Source organism: Embiotoca jacksoni, unplaced genomic scaffold, assembly GCF_022577435.1.
Source record: "Embiotoca jacksoni isolate LCO1_2020_lvr unplaced genomic scaffold, fEmbJac1.0.p SCAF_2, whole genome shotgun sequence".
Classification (NCBI taxonomy): domain Eukaryota; kingdom Metazoa; phylum Chordata; class Actinopteri; family Embiotocidae; genus Embiotoca; species Embiotoca jacksoni.
This window is the reverse complement of record NW_027185340.1, coordinates 24,883,678-24,909,651: the sequence shown is the minus strand read 5'-3', so window position 1 is coordinate 24,909,651 and position 25,974 is coordinate 24,883,678. Positions and strand designations below refer to the sequence as shown.

The following is a 25,974-nucleotide window of genomic DNA, read 5'->3' as shown; positions in this document are numbered from 1 at the left end:
TAGGAGCAGTTTCAGAGGCAAGAGGGGCTTCAGTGACACCCACAGACCTTTCAGAAACCCAGCGGGAGCAGCAGAGGTATGAAATGATATCATTGTCAGACGCCTGCCTGCGATGCCTGTGTGTTCACCACATCCTGCTTTCTACAGAACTGCACAACCTCAAACAGCAGGCTGCACTAAAAGAAATCTCACAGCATTCAATATCCATACGGCAACGTGGCAGGAGCAGCTTTACAGGAACTCTACTGCTCATCACATGTGGAGCTGATGTGTTTCAAAAGGATTCATCATGCAGGTTCATGGATCAGATGGAGCTTATGGAGGTGATGGAGGTGGAGCATCGTCCGAAGGCAGCATTGTCCTGTTTCAAAGGCTCCTTCACATGTGGCTGACAAAGTGCATCAATGGTCCTCTCCGGGCCAACCATCAACTGGAAAAGAGTTCGTGGCTTCTGGGTCTGAAAAATGGTTCCGATGCAGAAGAGTCTTAAACTGCAATACCAGCGAGTGCCACTAGAGGTCGGCTCCAAAAAGCCTCCGGCTCCATAGACTCCCATTCAACTTCTCTCATCAAATCCAAAGTGAATAAAATGTGTCCATCAGTTATCTCGGTGTTGTTAGCTAAAGTCACTCCTTCTTATTAGTTTTCTGGAGGTCCATCTGAAAATAATCCCTCATTCATTAGAAAAGAAGATTCAAGAAGACCTGTTTTTGGGGGCGTGTCTGTTTGATTGACAGGCCTGTGGTGCAGTCAGGTTACAGCTATCGGTATGTTGTCAGGAAAACAGAGACATTAGCTCTACAAACCAAACCGTTTTTTGTACCAGGCTGTTAACACACTTATTTCTGCTTTAAAGTTGAGCATATTATCATGGTGGTCTACGGCTCGTGTTTGGAGCCAGCCTCAAGTACCAGTACTTCAACCCAGAGATCTGATTGGTCAAATCATCATGACATCACATCCTGCTCATCAACAGAAATACCTCTCCACCTCCTCAATGGGAAAATAGAATTAGAATAGAGTTTCATATAATATGTAATATAATGTAGTTTCTACATCCGACTACTTCCTGGAGTAGTGAACATTGCACATTACATAAGAGTCTACTGAAGAGGCTGATTGTTTTCCAGGTGTTAGTGTCCATGAGTTGCCATGGAAATGGAGATCACACTGACAAAAAGTTTAATATTTAAAGATTGAAAACATTTAGATTACATTTATTATTTATTATTTAGTTGGTCACTTGTTTTATGTTCACTATATTACACTGGAGGGTGATTTAACGTCATTATTATGATGACATTAAGTCACACCCTCTCATGTAATATTGCTTATTCAAGGAACGGCAGTTTTTGGGACTTGGTTCATTTTTCAGCCCTGAAAGTTGCTCAACACCAGCATGCAGCAGCAGGTTCGGCTGTCCAGCTCGAGTTTTTTATTGGACGTTTTTTGTTTATAATGCTCAGAAGACAACATGATCCATATATATTTCCACAAATGACCATTAATTTGTGTTGTGTAAAGTCTAACCCACAAACATACAGAGCATCTTCAGCTCATATCTCACTCTGTGAATACCTGTTTTAATTTCACATAAAACGACAGGTTGTATTCATGTAAATAGTTCCACCACAAGTAAATATTAATGTGTTCGTGGCTCCTGTCAGTTTTTGGACCACGTGACATTTTGAATTTGCGCTCTGTTAAAAAAAAAAAACATCCACAAGGTGTGAGGTGCAGTTCGTAGCTACACCAGCAGGTGGCGACATTCCGCCACATGAGCTGATGGAGCTGCACTCGGTAGTGAAAAGAGGCTGAAAGGAGATTCTGCATCATACCACATGTTGGACATGTTTCATGTGATGGTTAGTTTTATACAATATATAAACCTTCATTAAGGTTCAAAACTGAACTGAAAGACCACACACACACCCACGCACATACACACACACACACAACACAAACACACGCACACACACACACACACAAACACGCACACACAAACACACACACACACACACACACACACAAACACACACACACACACACATACACACACACACACAACACAAACACACGCACACACACAAACACAAACACACGCACACACAAACACACACACACACACACACACACAAACGCACACGCACACATGCACACACAAACACACACACACACACACACAAACACACACACAAACACACACACAAACACACACACACACACACACACACACACGCAAACGCACACGCACACATGCACACACAAACACACAAACACACACACAAACACACACACACACAGACACACAAACGCACACGCACACATGCACACACAAACACACACACACACACACAAACACACACACAAACACACACACACACACACACACACACACAAACGCACACGCACACATGCACACACAAACACAAACACAAACACACGCACACACAAACACACACACACACACACACAAACGCACACGCACACATGCACACACAAACACACACACACACACAAACACACACACAAACACACACACACACAGACACTGACCTTATCCATACGAATCTGACAGATGTAGTTGCCGTTAAAGAGCAGGCGGTAGGTGAGCTCTGAGCTGTTGGCCGTGAACGGGCAGGAGACTTGGACTCGTTTAGGTTCTGTCGGGTTGGTGACTGACTCATCTGACAGACAGGAAGCACAGAGGACGCTCGTCAGAAACCTGCCAGCCACCGGAGATTTCACCCATCACAGTGTGCACTTATTTCTTACATTTGAAGTTATCTGTTTAAATGAAGCAGTCTGTTGTCGTCCTACAAATCCTAAAATGTGATGGATGTTCACAAACCTTCGTTTCTCTTCCAGCTACTATACATTACTACATTACTTTGACTTCTCACCCTGTCAGACCTCTTTTTAATGACGGCTGTGTTTCCATCAACCATCAGTGATGCCATCAACCATCAGTGATGTTAACAACCATCAATCATCAGTGAGGTCATCAACCATCAGTGATGTTAACAACCATCAATCATCAGTGAGGTCATCAACCATCAGTGATGTTAACAACCATCAATCATCAGTGAGGTCATCAACCATCAGTGATGTCATCAACTATCGACCATCAGTGAGGTCATCAACCATCAGTGAGGTCATCAACAATCAACCATCAGTGATGTCATCAACTATTAACCATCAGTGAGGTCATCAACTATTAACCATCAGTGAGGTCATCAACTATCAACCATCAGTGATGTCATCAACCATCAGTGAGGTCACTGAAATAGAGTTGTTGACTCTATTTACTCTGTGTACTAATATATAATATATAATAATATATCTATCTCACACACACAGTACACCATCAGGTGCAATTTTTAGGGTTCAGTGTCTTGCTCAAGGATGCTTAGGCATGTGGACAGGAGGAGCTGGGGATTGAACCACCGACCTTCTGATTAGTGTGCAACCCACTCTACCAACTGAACCACAGCCTCTCAAAATCTTTTTTGCTGTATGTGTGTTTGTTATCAATAAATCCATCAGATCTTTAAACCTGATGAGTCATCAGAAGAGTTCCCAGTTTTTAAGCTCCATTCAGGACAAATTAATAATTGCTTTGGCATAGATAATATTAATGTTTGTATAGTACTTAGGCATAGTTGAATTTTTGATACTTTAGGGACATTTCTCCTCAGTGTGTTGAAGGCAGGACTTTTACTTTCAATAGAGTATTGCTGCACTGTACTACACTGTGTTTTTACCGTAAATAAGTAAATCATGTGAAAACTTTCTCCAGCGCAGTCAGCCGACGCCACAGACTCTCAAATCGCCCCGGGTGAGAAGTGAAACTTCAGTTTCCACATAATTTCAGACTCTATGACACACAAGCTGTGGGGGCGTCTTGATCTAACAGATTTTCCAATGTTTTATCGTGGAGGCCTGGATGAATTCAATATTTGCACAGGAAAAAAAAGAAATCATGTTTCTGTCCATTTAAATTCTCAAATCAGCTAAAAGGAAAGAAAGCCGCCCCAGATTCTCTTTATTTGCCCACTCAAATAAGAAGACTTATCAAACTGCTCTATTTGACCAAACTCCTGTTTTCCTGATGTGACTACAGATTCTTGACACAGCGCTTTAAAGCCCTCAAAGTCTTTCTGAAAGTTCTGATTTTCCTCGTTTCACCGAGCCGACTGTCATTCTGAAGCGATTCCACCAAACTCTTCTTACCTGAGCAGCCTGTGACCATTTCCACACTCAGACCCAGCATCACCATCCACAGGACCGCCGCTCTCATCCTGCTCCCTGACCGGCGGTGACCAGGAGTTGGTAGGAGTCAGTGAGGATCTCTGCTGCTTGAGGGAGCTGCTGCACTCACACTGGTCTCACTTCAACAAGCAGCAGTTCCCCTCAATAATACACTCACATGCACACAAAGGTGTTGCTTTAGCTATTGGATCACCACTTCCTGTGTGAACCTGCAAAACACACACAAGCACACACACACTCACACACACACACACACACACACACACACACACACACACACACTGAAGCCCCGTGCACCCAAATATGAACGTGTCTGTTTAAATGTACAAACATAAATGCATGAATGCCAATATGATTATATATTTGCACATACAAGCATTCAAGAAAGAGAAAACAAACATGCACAGGCACACTTGCTGAGGGGGTAGGGGTGGTGGTGTGTGGTGTGTGTGGCTGTGTGTGGAGGGGAGGGGGGGCAGTACAGACCACAATATGACCAACAGTCGTGACAGGGGCTCATGTCACAGCTTTCATTTTATTTGCAAGGGAAACTATTTTTTTGGTGGGAAAACATCACACTGATAGATATCTAAAGCAGAGTATTTCATTGGACATGTTCCTGTCCTGTTATGTGTCCAACATCCTGTCAGCCTTTCTGACCTTCTGGCTTCGGTCATTCGTATTCCTGATTTTTCTTATAAGATAGTTTATAAGCTGAGATCTGAACACATCGTGCCTATGTTACGTTTTGGTAAATTAACACATGCAGCTTGTTAGCATGTTTCACTGGTTAGACACGTGCATCATGCTTTATCTACACAGACCACTAGAGGTCAGTGTTCAGTGTAGAAACCGGTTTAAAACTGGACCAGGTGAGAGAGAGAGAGAGAGAGAGAGAGAGAGTGTGTGTGTGTGTGTGTGTGTGTGTGTGTGTGTGTGTGTGTGTGTGAAAGAGAGAGAGAGAGAGAGAGGGGGGGGGCAGAATGTATTCTGTAATAAGAACATATGAGCACAATAGAATAGAATAGAATAGAATAGAATAGAATAAAATGAGTGATGGTTAAGGCTGATTTCTGGGTTGGGCAGGACAGGAAGCAAGGCACCGGGAACGAGCAGGTCATGGATGCGCGCTCCCGCTGAGTTTTTTGGGATCCGGTGTAGTGCGTCAAGACTGACTCTAAAACACCGGAAGTGAGGCAGTTTTAGCTTCACAATAAAGAAACAACAGATTTGAAACCTTCCTTTTTAGTTGCTTCATTAAATATTACACCTTTTGAGAAATATTTATTTCTCAATAAAGATGTTAAATAAATTGTTGATTGCTTTTTATAGCAGTTCCTAATGTGTTGTCTGGAGGTCAAAGGATAACTTATTTTCAGGTTAGGAAAAATAAAACGCATTTCTGCCACTTTTTTTTTCACATTTTCCTGACATGTTTTGTCGTCTTGTGAGTTACAGGGAAAACTGTAATTCTTCAGGCATTTGAAAGTAGTCAAATAAAAATACAAATGAAAAAAACAAACCTGTAGAAACACTCAACCTCAACTGTAGTTTTATGTTCACAGGTCACATGGAAAAATGTTGGTCTATTACTCAAGTAAGTCCTGTTCATCTGGAACCGTAAAGGACAACACAGGACACTGTGGTAGATAAATCATAAATAACATCAGTACAGGATTTATTATTATCATTAGTATTTATAGTGATGGTTTCACAATAATCTGAATAGAGACAACTAAAGAAAAGTATGAATGGGTGGTCAGTGTATAAACTATTAGAAGATAGACATAGTGGTGGGGCCCTTGAAATAAAGCCTGGAAACAACTTCATCAGCAATTTTACATTTTAACTAACAATTCCAATTGAAAGCGCAGCCTGTATGAACGGGAGCATCTGCACTGTTACTGATTGGTTTCTGAGTCCCACTGTAACCGCCACATACAGGTGCCGGGTTGTTAGTTCAGTTATTCGCCCCGGTGTGGACAGGTGGACCGCCTGAGTGGAGCAAAGATCCGAATGAAGGAAAATAAATATGAAAACATGATGTCACTAGGATACATATGAAACGTTTACAGGCTTTCTGAGGCAGGTTTGATATGATGTGTAGTTTAAGAAATATGTGTCCAGAGGTTGTGATTTGTGAACATTTTTAAACAAGTTTGTTTTTGGTCGCTGCAGCTTTGAAGCGACTTTTATGTTGAAAGTCCTGGCCGGAAGTGATGGGCTTGGCTGCCTCTACCTTGACTTCAGTGTAGCGGTGTTGGGATCCAGTGTGGCAGCCAGGGAAATCAGGGAAATCTGGGAAATCTGGGAAATCAGGGAAATCTGGGAAAAGGGCCGGCGTTTGGAACCGGGACTAAACCGAAAGAAAGCCCGGCGAAGGCTCCGTCACCCCGCGGAGTTCCCCGGCCGACACCTCGGTTCTGTCTCCCCGCTGCTGCCTGCGGTTTCTCTGCCAGAAACCTCGCTGGATCCGCCAGTAAGTAGCCCGATTCCCCGTCACCTCACGCATCCGTAGCGCTCCGCAGCCTTCCTCCTCCGCTTCATCTTCACAGCTCAGCTCCTCGATGCTAAAACGGCGACCTTTGGTTTCTCAGCCGACGGGGAGCGGATCCCTTTAATTCAGATCCGCTGCAATGGAAGCTAATTAATCCCGTTAGTGTGTGTGTGTGTGTGTGTGTGTGTGTGTGTGAGACTGTGTGTGTGTGTGTGTGTGTGTGTTGAAAGGACGGTAGGGGGGGTAGGGGGGACTAGCTCTACATTAAAAGGCTTCAGCTGGTTGAGAGGCGGCTGGATGTGCACACACCGGGCTCATCTGTGCCCGGGAGGCTCGTTCTTGAGTGTGTGTGTGTGTGTGTGTGTGAGTGTGTGTGTGTGTGTGTGTGTGTGTGTGTGTGTGTGAGTGTGAGTGTGTGTGTGTGTGTGTGTGTGTGTGTGAGTGTGAGTGTGTTGTGTGTGTGTGTGTTGTGTGAAACGCCGCAGGGCCTGCAGGCACACACTCCCGGCCTGGATGCGCAGGTTGGCCGGGGAGCAGCAGCAGCCAGCTGACAGCGGCTCTCCGGCCCGGTGCTCGGAGGCTCGGAGGCCGGGCGTGGCGCTCCTCCAGCACGAGCCGCTCTGGGCGTGTTCCCCCGCAGCTGCTCCTGCTGGCTGGAAAACGTCCCGCTTCATCCGACTCATGAGCGGCACACATATGACCCTGATGTGACGTTTTCATCCTCACTTTGTTTCTCTGATTGGATTTTCCTTCAATGAGCAGAATGACACCCCCCTCCTTCCTCCCCCACCCCCACTATCAGACATGCAGGCCTGCCGTCCGCCTGTCTGTCTGTCCTCCTGCTGGTTAACCTGTCTCACCAACATGTAGTCCTCCCCTGTCCGACGTCTGGCAGGTTATCCTGTCACATCCGGGTCCCGGAGGACAGCCTGGCTCTATCAAACACGTGATTTAACTCAGAGTTCATTATAAGTGATGAATCAGTTTAAAGGTGCTCCGATGAAAACGTTTTATTTGCCAAGAAGTCTTTTTGACAGATAAATAATTAAACAACATACGAGGTGCCAAGTTCAGAGAAAAAAACAACAACAACCTTTGTGAGCAGCGTGTTGGGATGTTGGAGAAGCTTGTTGCCATGGAAACACAGTTCAGGTGGTTTACCGTGAAGGTTCCCCTCAGAAGGTCCCAGTAGAACTCGATGTTGACAGTCTGGGGGACGAATTCACAGTGACACAAAGAAAACCCAGCTGGTGTCTCCTGACATGACGCACCTTTAATACCATCCATCAGTGAGGTCATCAACCATCAGTGAGGTCATCATCCATCAGTGATGTCATCGTTGGTTTGTAAACATTATGAATCCTCCAGTTCAGATTCTGTCCGTCACCATCTTGCTAGTTCAGAGCGGTTTAGAGCAGGAAGTGACCATATTTGGACGAGCTGGGGGAGGAGCCAGCGGTGGATCTGACTGATCTGATTGGAAACCTGACGATACTACGTCCCGCCCACCGATAGCTGTAACCTGACTACACCACAGGCCTGTCAATCAAAACAGACACGCCCCCAAAAACAGTCTGTCTTTTATATCCAGTCTGTAGTTTTATATCCAGCATGTGGTTTTATATCCAGTCTGTGGTTTTATATCCAGTCTGTAGTTTTATATCCAGTCTGTAGTTTTATATCTAGTCTGTAGTTTTATATCCAGTCTGTAGGTTTATATCTAGTCTGTAGTTTTATATCCAGTCTGTGGTTTTATATCCAGTCTGTAGTTTTATATCCAGCATGTGGTTTTATATCCAGTCTGTGGTTTTATATCCAGTCTGTAGTTTTATATCCAGTCTGTAGTTTTATATCTAGTCTGTAGTTTTATATCCAGTCTGTAGGTTTATATCTAGTCTGTAGTTTTATATCCAGTCTGTGGTTTTATATCCAGTCTGTAGTTTTATATCCAGCATGTGGTTTTATATCCAGTCTGTGGTTTTATATCCAGTCTGTAGTTTTATATCCAGTCTGTAGTTTTATATCTAGTCTGTAGTTTTATATCCAGTCTGTAGGTTTATATCTAGTCTGTAGTTTTATATCCAGTCTGTGGTTTTATATCCAGTCTGTAGTTTTATATCCAGCATGTGGTTTTATATCCAGTCTGTGGTTTTATATCCAGTCTGTAGTTTTATATCCAGTCTGTGGTTTTATATCCAGTCTGTAGTTTTATATCCAGTCTGTAGTTTTATATCTAGTCTGTAGTTTTATATCCAGTCTGTAGGTTTATATCTAGTCTGTAGTTTTATATCCAGTCTGTGGTTTTATATCCAGTCTGTAGTTTTATATCCAGCATGTGGTTTTATATCCAGCATGTGGTTTTATATCCAGTCTGTAGTTTTATATCCAGCATGTAGTTTTATATCCAGCATGTGGTTTTATATCCAGCATGTGGTTTTATATCCAGTCTGTAGTTTTATATCCAGTCTGTAGTTTTATATCCAGCATGTAGTTTTATATCCAGCATGTGGTTTTATATCCAGTCTGTAGTTTTATATCCGGCATGTGGTTTTATATCCAGTCTGTGGTTTTATATCCAGTCTGTAGTTTTATATCCAGTCTGTGGTTTTATATCCAGTCTGTAGTTTTATATCCAGCATGTGGTTTTATATCCAGTCTGTTTATATCCGGTCTGGTTTTATATCAGGTCTGTTTATATCCAGTCTGTTTATATCCGGTCTGGTTTTATATCAGGTCTGTTTATATCCAGTCTGTAGTTTTATATCCAGTCTGTAGTTTTATATCCAGTCTGTTTATATCCAGTCTGTAGTTTTATATCCAGTCTGTAGTTTTATATCCAGCATGTGGTTTTATATCCAGTCTGTGGTTTTATATCCAGTCTGTTTATATCCGGTCTGGTTTTATATCAGGTCTGTTTATATCCAGTCTGTAGTTTTATATCCAGTCTGTAGTTTTATATCCAGCATGTGGTTTTATATCCAGTCTGTGGTTTTATATCCAGTCTGTGGTTTTATATCCAGTCTGTTTATATCCGGTCTGGTTTTATATCAGGTCTGTTTATATCCAGTCTGTGGTCTGAACACCTTGTAGACATCACTTATCTTCCAGCATCATGGACCTCAGTGTGATATGCACTGCTGGTTGTAGCGTAGCAGACAGGTGATCTCCTTCTCTGGTTTGGAGTCTATCGGCAGACAGTAGACTCTGAAGGTCAAAGGTCAATGTCACCATAAACTCATGTCCATGCTCTCATTGTGAATGTGATGTCTCAGGAAGTCTTTGAGGGACGTCCTTTAAATTTGGCACAAACATTCACTCAGACTTAACAGATGAGCTTATTCGATTTTGGTGGTCAAAGGTCAAAGGTCACCGTGACCTCACAAAACACACTTGTGCGCTGTAACTGAAGAATTTATGCATCGATTGTAACACAATTTCACACAAATGTTTGCTTGGATACAATGATGAGTTTTTCTTTTAATAAGGGGCAAAGGTCAACTTCATTGTGACATAATTTGGGTGGCAAGGTGGTGCAGTGGTTAGCACTGTCACCTCACAGCAAAAAAAGGTTCCGGGTTCGAATCCGGTCCTGGGCCTTTCTGTGCGGAGTTTGCATGTTCTCCCTGTGCTTGCGTGGGTTCTCTCTGGGTTCTCCGGCTTCCTCCCATCATCCAAAAACATGCACCTCAGGTCAGGTTACCTGGCACCGCGCTAGTGGCAGCCTGCTGCAGCAGCTCCCCCCTGAGAGCCCCCCTGCTGTAGTGAAGACATTTCCCCTCGGGGATTAATAAAGTGTATAAAATTAAAAATAAAATCAAAATCAAAATTTATATCTGCATAAACCCTTTTCTGTCTGGAGCAGACAGGGAGCTGGTCAGATGCTGCGTTGGCGATGCTGATCTTTGGTCTCCACCTTTTTACAATGTGGAGCTTCTTTGCAGCAACATCTATATTTGAAGCATCGTCTGCTTTATGCATCAAACATGTGAACACGTACAGTGGTGTGAAAAAGTGTTTGCCCCCTTCCTGATTTCTTATTTTTTTGCATGTTTGTCACACTTAAATGTTTCAGATGATCAAACAAATTTAAATATTAGTCAAATATAATACAAGTAAACACAAAATACAGTTTTTAAATAAAGGTTTTTATTATTAAGGGAGAAAAAACAATCCAAACCCACATGGCCCTGTGTGAAAAAGTGTTTCCCCCTAAACCTAATAACTGGTTGGACCGCCCTTAGCAGCAACAACTGCAATCAAGCGTTTGTGATAACTTTCAATGAGTCTTTTCCAGCTGTGGAGGAATGTTGGCCGACTCATCTTTGCAGAGTTGTTGTAATTCAGCCACATTGGAGGGTTTTCCAGCATTAACCTCCTTTTTAAGGTCATGTCACAGCATCTCAATAGGATTCAGGTCAGGACTTTGACGAGGCCACTCCAAAGTCTTCATTTAGTTTTTCTTCATCCATTCAGAGGTGGACTTGCTGGTGTGTTTTGGATCATTGTCCTGCTGCAGAACCCAAGTTGGCTTCAGCTTGAGGTCACGAACAGATGGCCGGACATTCTCCTTCAGGATGTTTTGGTAGACGGTAGAATTCATGGTTCCATTTATCACAGCAAGTCTTCCAGGTCCTGAAGCAGCAAAACAGACCCAGACCATCACACTACCACCACCATATTTTACTGTTGGTATGAGGTTCTTCTTCTGAAATGCGGTATTACTTTTACGCTAGATGTAATGGGACACACACCTTCCAAAAAGTTCAACTTTTGTCTCGTCAGTCCACAGAGTATTTTCCCAAAAGTCTTGGGGATCATCAAGATGTTTTCTGGCAAAAATGAGACGAGCCTTAATGTTCTTTTTGCTCAGCGGTGGTTTTGGTCTGGGAACTCTGCCATGCAGCCATTTCTGCCGAGTCTCTTTCTTCTGGTGGAGTCATGAACACTGACCTTAACTGAGGCAAGTGAGGCCTGCAGTTCTTTGGATGTTGTCGTGGGGTCTTTTGTGACCTCTCAGATGAGTCGTCGCTGCGCTCTTCGGGTAATTTCGGTCGGCCGGCCACTCCTGGGAAGGTTCACCACTGTTCCATGTTTTCTCCATTTGTGGATAATGGCTCTCACTGTGGTTCGCTGGAGTCCCAAAGCTTTCGAAATGGCTTTAGAACCTTTTCCAGACTGATAGATCTCAATTACTTTCTTTCTCATTTGTTCCTGAATTTCTTTGGATCTCAACATGATGTCTATCTTTTGAGGATCTTTTGGTCTACTTCACTTTGTCAGGCAGGTCCTATTGAAGTGATTTCTTGATTGAGAACAGGTGTGTCAGTAATCAGGTCTGGGTGTGGCTCCAGAAATTGAACTCAGGTGTGATAAACCACAGTTAAGTTATGTTTTAACAGGAGGGGACAAACACTTTTTCACACAGGGCCATGTGGGTTTGGATTGTTTTTCTCCCTTAATAATAAAAACCTTCATTTAAAAACTGCATTTTGTGTTTACTTGTGTTATCTTTGACTAATATTTAAATTTGTTTGATGATCTGAAACATTTAAGTGTGACAGACATGCAAAACAATAAGAAATCAGGAAGGGGGCAAACACTTTTTCACACCACTGTATAAAGATTCCTTCAAAGCCTGAAAAGTTGAGTTACTTCACTACGAACAGTTTTATATCCAGTCTTTGGGACCACCGTTGGTTGACTGAATGCCGAGACATCCCATATCCATTTCAAATTAAAAGCCCATGTTTCAAATTAAAAGCCCTCCAGGTTTTGACCTGGTCTTGTTACCGCAGCGATGAGTTCTCGTCTCGGTGAAATCGGCCATGTTTGTGATGTGAATGATAATGTCGGTCGACACTCTCATTCAGAGACTGGCTGAATGAGCACTGGATGCTCGATAGCATGAGGAGACGATGATGGCCTTCCTCTCTCAGCTGTCCTGTAAACATCTGACTGAACACATCTGTAGCAGCTGCTCTGCTGCAGTTTGTCAGTCTATTGTCACTTTGAGAGGTCAAACCAGGCCAGCTGATGTTGTTGTCTCCGTCTCCTCCCTGTCTGTCCCTCTCTCGCCAAGTGAATGGAAAAGTCATCCCTCCTTCTCAGGAAATTCCTGTGCGTCCCATGGGTGAGACAGACGGAGGGTGTGAAGCAGCAGCAGAGCACATCTGTTACTGAGGGACTCTTTCTTATTCAGCGGAGCTTATTTTGTTGTCGTACTTCCACTATTTCATCAGGTTAGACCAGCTGTGAATGCACACGGCTGAGACGACATTAGACAAGACAACACTGTAAAGCAGGAAGCAGCAGCGACTTCATTAATTATTGACATCTTTTGTTGTGATCTTACAGTCTTATTACCAGGAACACTGAGCTGCTGCACACCGGCCCAGTTTACTCTGAAGTTATGGACAACAAAGCAGAATACATTTTCATTTTCAGCAAAAGTCTCAATATAATTTCTTCTGCAGAATTTTCTTTATTTCGTTGTAGTTGTGGCTTCACTGCAAACATGTGATGTATCTTATCACTTCAGACAGCTAGAAGGGCAAATGGAGGAGAGAAACCTGCAGCAGCAGCTCTGCAGCCACGACAGGCTAGATTGTGTCCAGCTAAAGCCTGCTGGTTCTGGTTCTTTTTCTGCTCCTGCCCAATGAAACGGCCCTCCCCGAGTGATCTACATTGACTGCTGCTTGTATTCATTTTGAACACGTTTACCACAGTGGAACCCGTGAATCAGGAATGTGATGTGAAGACTGAACTGTAGCACCGCATGCTGGATTTTATTATTTGGATTCAATCCTCTCCTCCTGAGATGAAGAGGAAGTGCCAAACGTCAACATGTAGTTCTGATGAATTTATCCGTAAACACAATGATGGCTGAAACGTTTGTCGAAACGAGTCCTAACATCGGTGTTGCTGAGGACGGCTCTTCAGGAAGTTTGATTCTGTACTCTAAATAGCTGTTCCAGGTAACGGTGGCCAGATAATTACATAACGGCAGCGATGTACTGGAAACACGGGTTCGAATCCCAGCGGGGCTGTTGGACCATCGAAGACCCTGTTGGTCCTCTCTGTCCTATTACACCCCAGTTTAACAGCAGCAGGTTTCTTTGACCTTCTTTGGACAATTCAAACGTATTTTTAGTGCAGCTAATTGCAAAACACACCGTACCTTGAAAAACATCGTAAATGGCGTTAACTTAGACGTTTCCTGTTTTTGCTAAAATCCGAGGTACCCGAGATCCACTGCTGGGTCAGTACAGTCGCTGTCCGGGCTGTTTCCACCGGGTCCGTCTCTGATACGGCTGCTGTTATTAAACTCAATGCTTCATATCCCGCCAAAGAATCTACTTTTTTATTTTTGAGAGTTTATTTGTGGCGAGTCTATTTTCTGACGGAAGATGCTCGGAGATCGCGGCGAGCTGATCAGAGCAGATCGGCCGCGCAGGAAGTCAGTCTGAGAAAATCCCGTCAATTTTCAAAATATAACCCAGATGTGCAAACTTGTGATTGTCAAACACATGACTTCATCACCGTCGACCACCGTGGTCTTTCAAGTTGGACAAGAAACATGTTCTGCAGACACAAAAATAGTTCCACAATAAACAGCATTCATGTTTTAATGACTAAAACTCAGCAGCTGTTTTAACTTCGTCTGCAGGCTGCAGCACAAAGTAGGAAATGACAACCATGAACACAACGGACAAAAAAGAAGCCGTTTAACAACGTTTACCTGATAGAAGAACAGAAATGAAGGAAACATGACTGAATGAGGAAGGAAGATAAAAACACTTGTGAGACGCGGCCGGTGGAGATGAAGCCGTGCAGAGGAACAGAATGAAAACAGTTCAATGGAACATGAATCTTAAACCGGACCGACCCGACCGACGCTGACGTCAACGTCACTTCAAGACATTTAGGAGAGTTCAAGGTCAGGCTGCCCTTCTGTAAATCTGTAAATCTGTCTGTGGCCTCGCTATCGACCGTCCATCGTCATATTCATGTGTTGGTGTTGCAGTTGCCTCTTCTTCGGGAACGAGGACTTGGTTTAAGGTTTAAGGTTTCAGAAAACATTTAAGGTAGATGTTCATGTCAATGACCTTGGTGATGGAAACAGGACTGTGTGTGTGTGTGTGTGTGTGTGTGTGTGTGTGTGTGTGTGTGTGTGTGTGTGATAACAGTGAAGGTTTTTCTGCTGTTTGTTTTTGAAACAGGCAACTGGCAGCTGAATGCAATGACTCAGAGGGTGTGTGTGTGTGTGTGTGTGTGTGTGTGTGTGTGTGTGTGTGTGTGTGTGTGTGTGTGTGTGTGTCTCCCCCCCCCCCCCCACACACACACACACACACACACACAGTATTAATAGAGTATCCAGATGAAGTAACAGTACTCCGGTTTCCTCCGTCTCTCGGCTCTGTAAACTAAACACAACGTACCGATGAGGAAACAGTATTTAAAATGTATTTGAGTACATCTCATGAACCAGGGATCCCCGACGTTTCAGTCAGGGGTCAGAGGTCGTGGCTGCTGTTCAGAAGGCGGGTGTTGGAGTGAAGGACATTCCTCTCATAGTCCCAGTGACACGGCAACAGAGCAAGGAAGTCTGGGAAACTAGAAATGGTGCTTCATCGGGAAATCAGTCAAAAGACTCAAAAGATTCACACACCATCAGTACGACATTTGGTTTCTTATGTTCTTTTATGCTTTAAAACCCTCTTTTTATTTTAAAAAAAGGAAAAACTTCCCTAAATTATACATCAGTGCATCAGGGTGGTTTGGCAAAAATGTCTTTCACAGTATTTTACGAGATTTTTGTAGTTTCACTGTGTAAAATGTTTTTTTTTTTTTTTTGCAAGACTTGATCGTTATGTAGATTTATAATGGCTTATTTTACTGTACATTTAATGTGACATTTTTTGGTGTACACCTGACAGAAGTGCCCACTTACAGGTCTACGGCCTCTCGGGCAGAAGGTGGTAGCAGCACTTCTTCATACATGAGTACAGGATATGGTGACTGTTTGTTTTCTACACAAGACATATTGTGTATTCTGCGTTTTAATCACTGCTCTGAAAGCTCCTTCTCAAACGGTGTCCTTGTTCTTGTGTTTGTAGTGATGCTTCACCTCTTGATTGTCATATTTAGTGCCGTGAAACCAAGCCTGATCAAGGACAACCCTTTTACAGCGAATGTATCTGCACACAGTCTTGTTGTTCCACCACATTTTCTGCTGCAGTGATGGAGTGAAACCACAGACGCGATATAAAACTATATAAAACCACAGACTGGATTTAAAACTATATAAAACCACAGATGCGATATAAAACTATATAAAACCACAGACTGGATTTAAAACTATATAAAACCACAGATGCGATATAAAGCTATATAAAACCACAGACTGGATTTAAAACTACATAAAACCACAGATGCGATATAAAACTATATAAAACCACAGACTGGATATAAAACTATATAAAACCACAGACGGGATTTAAAACTATATAAAACCACAGATGCGATATAAAGCTATATAAAACCACAGACTGGATTTAAAACTACATAAAACCACAGATGCGATATAAAACTATATAAAACCACAGACTGGATATAAAACTATATAAAACCACAGACGGGATTTAAAACTATATAAAACCACAGACGCGATATAAAGCTATATAAAACCACAGACAGGATATAAAACTATATAAAACCACAGACGGGATATAAAACTGTATAAAACCACAGACGCGATATAAAACTATATAAAACCACAGACGGGATATAAAACTATATAAAACCACAGACGGGATATAGAACTATATAAAACCACAGACTGGATATAAAACTATATAAAACCACAGACGGGATATAGAACTATGTAAAACCACAGACGGGATATAGAACTATATAAATCCACAGACTGGATATAAAACTATATAAAACCACAGACTGGATATAAAACTATATAAAACCACAGGCGGGATATAAAACTATATAAAACCACAGACTGGATATAAAACTATATAAATCCACAGACTGGATATAAAACTATATAAAACCACAGACGGGATATAAAGTTATATAAAACCACAGACGGGATATAAAACTATACAAAACCACAGACTGGATATAAAACTATTTAAAACCACAGACGGGATATAAAACTGTATAAAACCACAGACTGGATATAAAACTATATAAAACCACAGACGGGATATAAAACTATATAAAACCACAGACGGGATATAGAACTATATAAAACCACAGACGGGATATAAAACTATATAAAACCACAGACGGGATATAAAACTAAAACCACAGACGGGATATAAAACTATATAAAACCACAGACGGGATATAGAACTATATAAAACCACAGACGGGATATAAAACTATATAAAACCACAGACGGCATATAAAACTAAAACCACAGACGGGATATAAAACTATATAAAACCACAGACGGGATATAAAACTAAAACCACAGACGGGATATAAAACTATATAAAACCACAGACGGGATATAAAACTATATAAAACAGAATCTGAACTGGAGGATTCATAACGTTCACAAACCAACGATGACATCACTGATGGTTGATGACATCACTGATGGTTGATGGTTGATGACATCACTGATGGTTGATAGTTGCCTGCAGCTCAAGATGGCCCCTCGATGATATAGAAAGCATCACTATATCTGTCACTTTTTATTCGTATTTTATTTGTAATTATCATTCCTCGTGGATGTATTTTGGGTTCTGCACCGTTGATGCTGTGACGTCGCCACCCAAGTGACCCGAGGAGGGTTGTGAGGGGTTCAACTGAACTCAAATGAACTGCGTGTCATTTGAAATTCAGGTGAATGTAATTTTTGTACTAACTTGGCAGCCTTAAGCCCCGCCCTGCTAGCTGATCTGATTGGTTCCTTAGATATGTGACATGAAAGCCCGGCGGTCTGAATGTGGGTTTCTGAGACTGAAATGCTGATTTTGCTCATGATAAGTTCTCCAGCAGGTAAAAAGTACCACATGGACAGGTTAACAAGTTAAAAACGTTTTATTGGAATAATCCAATGTAGAAAACGTATATTTGAGAGCTGAATAATTCTGCATAGAGAAACTAGAGTTTTTAAATCTACCAACGTGGTGCTTCATGCGTTCCTTCTGTGTTTTGTCCAGGAAGCGAGTCGTTTCGATCTTTGTCTTCATCTCCAGAATGAACGAACACTGAAGTTCAAAGTGTTTCCAACAGCAGCAGTATTGTCTGTCTCTCTTTAATTCCTCACAGATGTAGAGTCGTTCTGTTGCTGTGTTACTACACAGACCTCTCTCGGAAAATCTAATCTCATTTCTTCTTTCTTTTTTTTTTAATTCTTTCATTTTTCCCCTTCGTGTTCATCCTGAGCTGCATCACCCGGCCAAGCCTCTCTCTCTCTCCCTCTCTCGCCCTCTCTCTCTCTCTCTCTCTCTCTCTCCTCTCTCTCTCTCTCTCTCTCTCTCTCTCTCCCCCCCCCTCTCTCTCTCTCTCGGCCCTGGTGGAGATCCAGGGTCCGGCTGTGCAGCTGGGAATCAGGACTGTTGTGCTGACTGTGTTGAACGGAGTCTTAACACTGTTTCCCTTGTTTTTAAAGAAGAAGCATTCAAATCCTGGAATTAAGATTCACATTCAGGAAATCTTTCGTTTCCATCACGATACGATAGAATCTAGAATAAAACCACACGGAGTTAAAACATGACAAATGTGAAATAAGACAATATTCAAATATCCATTACAAGTAAAGCTTCTGCGTTCTTAATTCTACTCCAGGAACAGATGAAATGTTCGTAACACATTGTAAATAAAGATGCAGGCAGAATGGCTCCTGTCATTGTATATTATTATTCACACTGTTTACTGTCTAACAAGTACATTAGCAGTTCATTGTAATTTTATTGTGGACTTTAGAGGTGTTGTTGGTCCTCTGGAGGGTGCTGACAACCTTTCATTATGTTTGCGAACCAAATTTATCGTCAGAAGCTCTAGAAACAGCAGTGACAAAGCTTCAATACCAGCGAGTGCCACTAGAGGTCAGCTTCAAAAAGCCTCCTGCTCCATAGACTCCCATTCAACTTCTCTCATCAAATCCAAAGTGAATAAAATGTGTCCATCAGTTATCTCGGTGTTGTTAGCTAAAGTCACTCCTTCTTATTAGTTTTCTGGAGGTCCATCTGAAAATAATCCCTCATTCATTAGAAAATAAGATTTCCGAGCTAGCTCCGAACTAGCAAAGATGGTGATCTGAACTGGAGACTTCATAACGTTCACAAACCAACGATGACCTCACTGATGGATGATGGTTGGTATAAACCTAATATATTACAATATATGACTGGACCCTGTGTGAAACTGGAGAGCTTCTAATTTGAAAAGTCAAGATTATTTAGTCAAACTGCAGTGTAACTTTGAACTCTCCCTCAGTGAGACTGTTTATAACTCTCCTCCAGTCCAGCTGAAAATGTTGTTGTGACAGACATCTTTGCCGTTACTGTGGGTTCTATCGGCTGAACGCACCACACTTCACTAAAGTACGATGTTCCAATTTGTTTATTCCACACCAACAATCACTTTTAACTCTGGTGCTCTCCTGCCGGGCATTCGAGCACATGACACACAACCTGTTCGCAGCCAGCCGACCAGCCTTCCTTTCCGTGTCACTAGGAGTGAGCTGGTGTCCTGCTGCTTGGGTTTTTAAGGGAAGAGAGGGACAATCAGTGATTGATTTCAGCTGGGGCTAATTAAGCCCCTTCCATGCACCTTTCCCTGAACCACTCCTCCAATCAGTCCCTCCTGCAGCTGAGACAAACCACACCCCGCCACCACATACCCCCACCACCCGACTTAGGCCGGGGAACCATCCGGCCTAACCTACTCCCCCTTCCCCCTTTGAGAGCGGGAGAAGAAGTCAGCCACGGCCATCTGCGCCCCCAGCCTATGGACCACCTTGAAGTTAAAGGCTGTAAAGCCAGATACCACCGAGTGATCCGGGATTTAGTATCTTTCATGTGGAGGAGCCACTGGAGCGGAGCGTGGTCCGAACAGAGGGTGAATGGGCGTCCCAGGAGGTAGTAGCGCAGGGAGTCGACTGCCCACTGGATGGCCAGGCACTCCTTCTCCACCATACTGTAACTGGCGTCCCTCTCTGATAGTTTCCGGCTGATGTACAGAACAGGGCGATCAACCCCCCGCACCTGCTGGGACAAAACGGCCCCCAGCCCTCTGTTCGACACATCAGTCTGCAGGGTAAAGGGGAGAGAGAAGTTAGGTGTGTGGAGGAGTGGTTCCCCACAGAGAGCCTGTTTCACCCTCTCAAACGTCCACTGGCACTCCTCCATCCACTGGACCGGATCTGAGGCACCTTTCCGGGTCAGGTCGGTCAAGGAACTGGTCAGATCCATAAAGTTCGGGATGAACCGTCTATAATAACCTGCCAGCCCCAAAAACCGCCTCACTTCTTTTTTTGTCTTGGGCCGTGGGCAGGCTGCGATAGCAGCCGTCTTATCCACCTGAGGGCGCACCTGCCCGCCGCCCAAGTGGTACCCCAGATATCGTACCTCCCTCTGTCCAACTGCACACTTCCCTGGGTTGGCGGTGAGCCCAGCCTTCCTCAGGGACTCCAGAACCGCGCCCACCCGCTGCACATGCTCCGCCCAGGTGGTGCTGTGGATGATGACATCATCCAGGTAGGCGGCAGCATATGCAGCATGCGGACGCAGCACCCCGGTCCATGAGGCGTTGGAAAGTGGCCGGGGCACCGAACAACCCAAAGGGAAGTGTGGTGAATTGGTATAATCCAAACGGAGTGGAGAAGGCCGTTTTTTCCTTGGACTCTGGTGAGAGAGGAATCTACCAGTAGCTCTTGGTTAAATCCAGTGTCGTGAAGAAACGTGCAGTGCCCAGTCGGTCCAGGAGTTTGTCGACCCGGGGCATTGGGTACGCATCAAATCGTGACACATCATTCACCCTGCAATAGTCCACACAGAACCGTATAGATCCATCCTTCTTGACAATAAGAACAATGGGGCTACACCAGGCACTGTTGGACTCTTCTATTACTCCCATCTCCAGCATAGCAGCCAATTCCCTCTGAACCACTTTTCTTTTGTGTTCAGGTAGCCTGTAGGGTCGTAACCGCACCGTCACACCTGGAGACGTCTCAATGTTGTGCACTATGAGGTTTGTGCGACCTGGCAGGAGGGAGAACAGGTCAGCAAACTGCTTCTGCAACTGGGCAACGTCTGTTCTGGGCGTCATAAGGGAGCGAGGCAGGATTGGTAGATTTTGGAACCTCTGGCCCCAGCTCCTCTCTCTCAGATACCGCGGACACCAGAGAAACAGATTCCGCCTCTCTCCATGCCTTTAAGAGGTTGAGATGGTAGAGCTGTGTAGCTCCGCCCCTGTCAGAATGCACTACCTCATAGTCGACGTCACCTACTCGCTGTGTGACCACAAAGGGCCCATGCCACTTGGCGAGAAGTTTTGAGCTGGAAGAAGGAAACAATACAAGTACCTTTTCTCCCGGTGTGAATTGCCTCAGCTTGGCCCCTCTGTTGTGGATGTTCCTGGGCCTGGAGCAAATTCTCACGTGACAGCCGACCCAGTGTGTGGAGTTTTGCTCGCAGGTCCAGGACGTACTGAATTTAATTTTTGCCGGGGCTTGGACCATCCTCCCAGTTTTCTTTAAGCAGGTCGAGCACCCCCCGTGGTTTCCTGCAAACAGCAGCTCGAAGGGAGAAAATCCCGTGGAGGCCTGGGGAACCTCCTGCACTGCAAACAACAGAGGATCAAGCCATTTATCCCAATTGCGTTAATCTTCGTGTATGAATTTACTAATCGTGGATTTTAAAGTCTTATTCAGACGCTCCACAAGACCATCAGTCTGTGGGTGACAAACACTGGTCCGAATAGATTTAACTCCCAGTAATCCATAAAGTTCCCTCAGTGTTCGTGACATGAACTGGGTGCCCTGGTCAGTCAGAATCTCTTTTAGGATTATGACTCGGGAGATGACCTGAAACAGAGCCTACGCGACACTCTTTGCAGAAATGTTGCGCAACGGCACTGCCTCAGGATATTGAGTTGCGTAATTCACCAGAACTAACACAAAACGATAGCCGCGTGCGCTCCGGTGAAATGGCCCGATGAAGTCCATGCCAATTCGTTCAAATGGGACCTCCATTAATGGTAGAGGACGCAAAGGCACCCTCTGAATGGCTGACTGGTTTACCAGTTGACACTCTGGGCAGGATGGACACCAACGGCGCACATCCCCCCGGATACCCAATAGAATCGGGTCATCATCCAGTCCAGTGTTTTAGCATATCCCATGTGGCCACCCATCGGGTTATAGTGAGCTGCCTGAAAAATTATTTCCCGGCGGCTTTTCGCCACCAACAACTGGGTGTTTTCCTGTCCTGTCTGAGTGTCACGACTCACTAATCAATGAAAAGTGCGGATATGACTGTGCCGCGTCAGGGCGCACCAACTGACCTTCAATTCTTATCACTTGGTCAAAGGCAAAGCGTGGAGTATCATCATGAGACTGCTCAAGTGGAAAACCCTCCATGGAGTGCAATTCGGGACCCGGTGGAGTCTCCATAGGAGGCTCCATTGGTTCCCCCTCTCCGTCTGCAGTGTTGGACAACCTCGCGTCACCGCTGAGCACAGCACACATATCGCATGACCTTATGAAACCCGGGCAAATCTGTTCCCAAGATTATCGGGTGCGTAAGGCGGGAGCTAACCGCGACCTTCACACTATGCTTTTTCCCCAAGTATCTAATTTCCACTGACACAATGGGATACTCATGAACATCCCCATGCACGCACCTAATCTTCACCCACAATGCCTCCACCAATGCCCCGGGCCGAACCAGGCTTTGGTGAATCATAGACTGTGTACAGTCAGAATTCACCATTGCCTGATGTACACCCCCCTGGATCCTTACTGGAACGCGGTATGTCACCCCTGGACCATGGGAGGGTGTTGGAGGGCCGGCAACCCGGATCGCCTGGCCTATGTCCAGGAGTGGACACTCCTTCTGGCAGTGCCCGGGCCGGCCACACCTCCAACACGCCTGCCCTGACGTCTGAGGAGCCCCCTGTAGGTTGGGAAGGGTGCCTGTAGCTGCTGGGACCTGTGGAGACACGACTGGAGGGAGAGGGTGAGACCGCGGAGATGGCAGCGACCGAGCCGGGAGCTGCCGTTGTGACCTTCTCCGAGGGGTGGGAGTCGGCCGGGCTGGAGCCAGCGGGCGCCCGTTGTCTTCCGGACCATTGGGGTGGACAGCGAGGTGGTCCTCTGCCAAAATAATGGCGGTTTCGAGTGACGTGGGACGATGGCAACATACCCACGCTGATGTGTTGACTGGCAGTCCCCCCACAAACTTTTCCATCACCACATTTTCCAGTAACGCCTGCTCCCCGCCAAGCTCCCCGGCTGCAACCACCTGGCTGTGGCGTCCCTTAGCTGCTGGGCATGGGTGAAGGGCCGGTCCTCGGGCTCCATCCTGGCCTCTCGGAACCGCCGTCGATGCTCCTCTGGTGAAAGGCCCAGCCCGTCCAGGATGGCTTTCTTCACATCAGTGTAGCTGTTTGTAGCTGCTGGTGGAAGCCCCAGGACTGCCGTTTGTGCCTCCCTCGTCAGGAGCGGGAAGAGCCGAATCACCTGCTCTGCCGCTGGCCAGCCGCACGCTTCCGCCACTGCCTCGAACATGCTGAGAAACGACTGCGCGTCGTCTGCTGCAGTCATTTTATGTGGGTGCACCCCCGTCAACGTTGAAGAAGTCAGCGGTGGCAGGGCTGCAGCCGACCATGCTGCAAGCTGCTCGAGCACCTCAGCTTGCCCCTCTGCCTGGGCCTGAAGCGCCGCCAGGAACCCCCTGTTGGCCTCAGCATGGTCCTGCTGCATGGCTGCGATCTCCCCCAGTATCTGCCCCACGGCGATGACCGCCAAGTCCATGTGCTGGTCGTCCATCTTCATGCCGGGCTCCACGTTGGGCGCCAGTGTGACAGACATCTTTGCCGTCACTGGGGGTTCTACCAGCTGAACCACTCCCCCAATCAGTCCCTCCTTGCAGCTGAGCCAAACCACGCTCCACCACCACAGTTGTATTTATGTTATTTATTTCATTTCTGATCAACATCTGTTGCTCAGTGTGAGAGTCTGCTGTGTTTCTGTCCTCTGACCTCTGTGTGTCTCTTTGTGAGTGGCGCTCCACCTCTGCTGCACTGACACGGTGCGGAGCAGACAGGGTGGAGGGAAGAGGGGAGATCGTCCACTCTTTAATCCATTGCGGTGATAGTGTCCTTCTCGGACAGGTTAAAAAAGAAATCAATAAAAAATGTTGAGGTGGATCGTCAGATACATCTGGGAGGTGGGAGACCCCAGCTGAAGATTACATGAAGCTGCTGCTGATTTGGTGAAGTCACAAACGTTATGCTCACCAGAAGGTGTTGGACTCAGGTTCTGGGTTCCATCGGCTCCGGTCCGAACACCCGGGGCCACGACCACGCGGGTTCACGACCACGCGGGGTCACGACCACCCGGGGTCACGACCACGCGGGGCCACGACCACCCGGGTTCACGACCACGCGGGTTCACGACCACGCGGGGGTCACGACCACCCGGGGTCACGACCACGCGGGGTCACGACCACCCGGGTTCACGACATGACTGTGGACAGACAGGGAAGTTTGTATGGAGCCATAAACCAGGTGACAGAAGAAGAGCTGAACATAAACAGCCTTTAAAGTCTGTCACTGAAGTTTGAAGGGGATGGTATAAAGTGTGTGTGTGTGTGTGTGTGTGTGTGTGTGTTAATATTATGTCTTGTACTACACTAGGAGCAGCTGCTGTTTTTTCCGTCCACCCACAGACGGGTCCAGACTGAACCACAGCTCCCCTCAGACCCAAGCAGCTCCAGCTCAGATGGAAAGTGGTCCGTCTGATGGAGGCGACCCGGTGGGCCGGAGGGCTGCTGCTGCTGCCAGCCGATATCACATCGGTATTTTGCGGGGTTGTTTTTTTAATTTGGAACGTTCCCTTCCTGCACAGGAGTGCAGTGTGGTCATCTTCACTGGGCGTAGGCCAACTCAAACCCTCTCCGTGGTTTGGAAAAATGGAAAGAATGAACGAGGGATAAAAAAACAGAAGCGGGTTTCTTTGTGAAACTTGCAGCCAATAGAGCAGCTGACTGTCTGATGGTGGACGTCCGTCTGCATGAAGGACGGCTGCAGTCCAGGAGATGTTCAGAGTCCAACGCAGCGCTGTGAGCCTGAACTAGATAACGCTGTGGAGCAACGTTAACAATCTCACCAGCAGGGTCACCTGTAACTCGTCCAACTCTAAACTGGAAATGATGGAAGGAAATCTCCATTTCAGATCTAATTCTGCTCCTTATTTCATGAGTTCTGTCTGACTGACATGTTCAGAGCGGACGGACGGATGGACAGTGTGAATCAGCTGATGAATGCAGGGTGATGTCGGGATGTGACAGATTCTGGAAAGTAGAAACTGATCATCATTGTCGTCCTTTGTGAAGATCCAAGATGACGTGCATGTTTCCAACTGGATGGTGATTTATGAAGGGAACGCTGCCTGCAGGTGTGTGTGTGTGTGCACGCGCACACGCACGCGCACACACACACACACACACACGCACACGCCCTCCTCTGTCTGCTTTCTGTTTCACAGCACAGAGGACTGATGAGGAGGGTTAGATCTGTGTGTGTGTGTGTGTGTGTGTGTGTGTGTGTGTGTGTGCGCGTGTGTGTGTGTGTGTGTGTGCGCGCGCACGCATGGTTTTATTTGCTGTCAATCTGAACAGTCCCGATGTTCTTGCAGCTGAAGCCTCGAGCACTCGGCAGCTCTTCCTGCTGAGGTGGTGATTTGAATCCCTTTCATTCATCCTCTTCAGCTTTTAACGGCGTCTCTGAACGGGTCTCCACAGGAAGTCCTCAGCACCCAGCAGGAAGATCGGACTTTTCAAAATAAAGTCTCATCCACAGGGAGTTTTAGTATGACATCATCAGCCGATCACGTCTCTCTGTCTCTCCTCTTGTGCTACTGAAAGCAGTGGACACCCTGTCCTCCGTCTTCCTGTCCACCGACCTCCTGTCCTCCATCTCTCTGCTCCTGTCCTCCAACCTCCTGTCCTCCA

The 25,974-nt window shown here is 45.5% G+C and overlaps 1 protein-coding gene across 1 annotated transcript in view; it reads left to right on the top strand.

Annotated features, from left to right (window-relative positions):
* Nucleotides 1-6,512: 6,512 nt before the first annotated feature.
* The window catches only part of raph1a (Ras association (RalGDS/AF-6) and pleckstrin homology domains 1a), a 78,381-nt gene continuing 58,919 nt past the window's right edge, over nucleotides 6,513-25,974 (top strand). The window contains 1 exon segment of the mRNA XM_069155186.1: nucleotides 6,513-6,751. The gene's annotated coding sequence lies outside the window, so the exon portion shown is untranslated.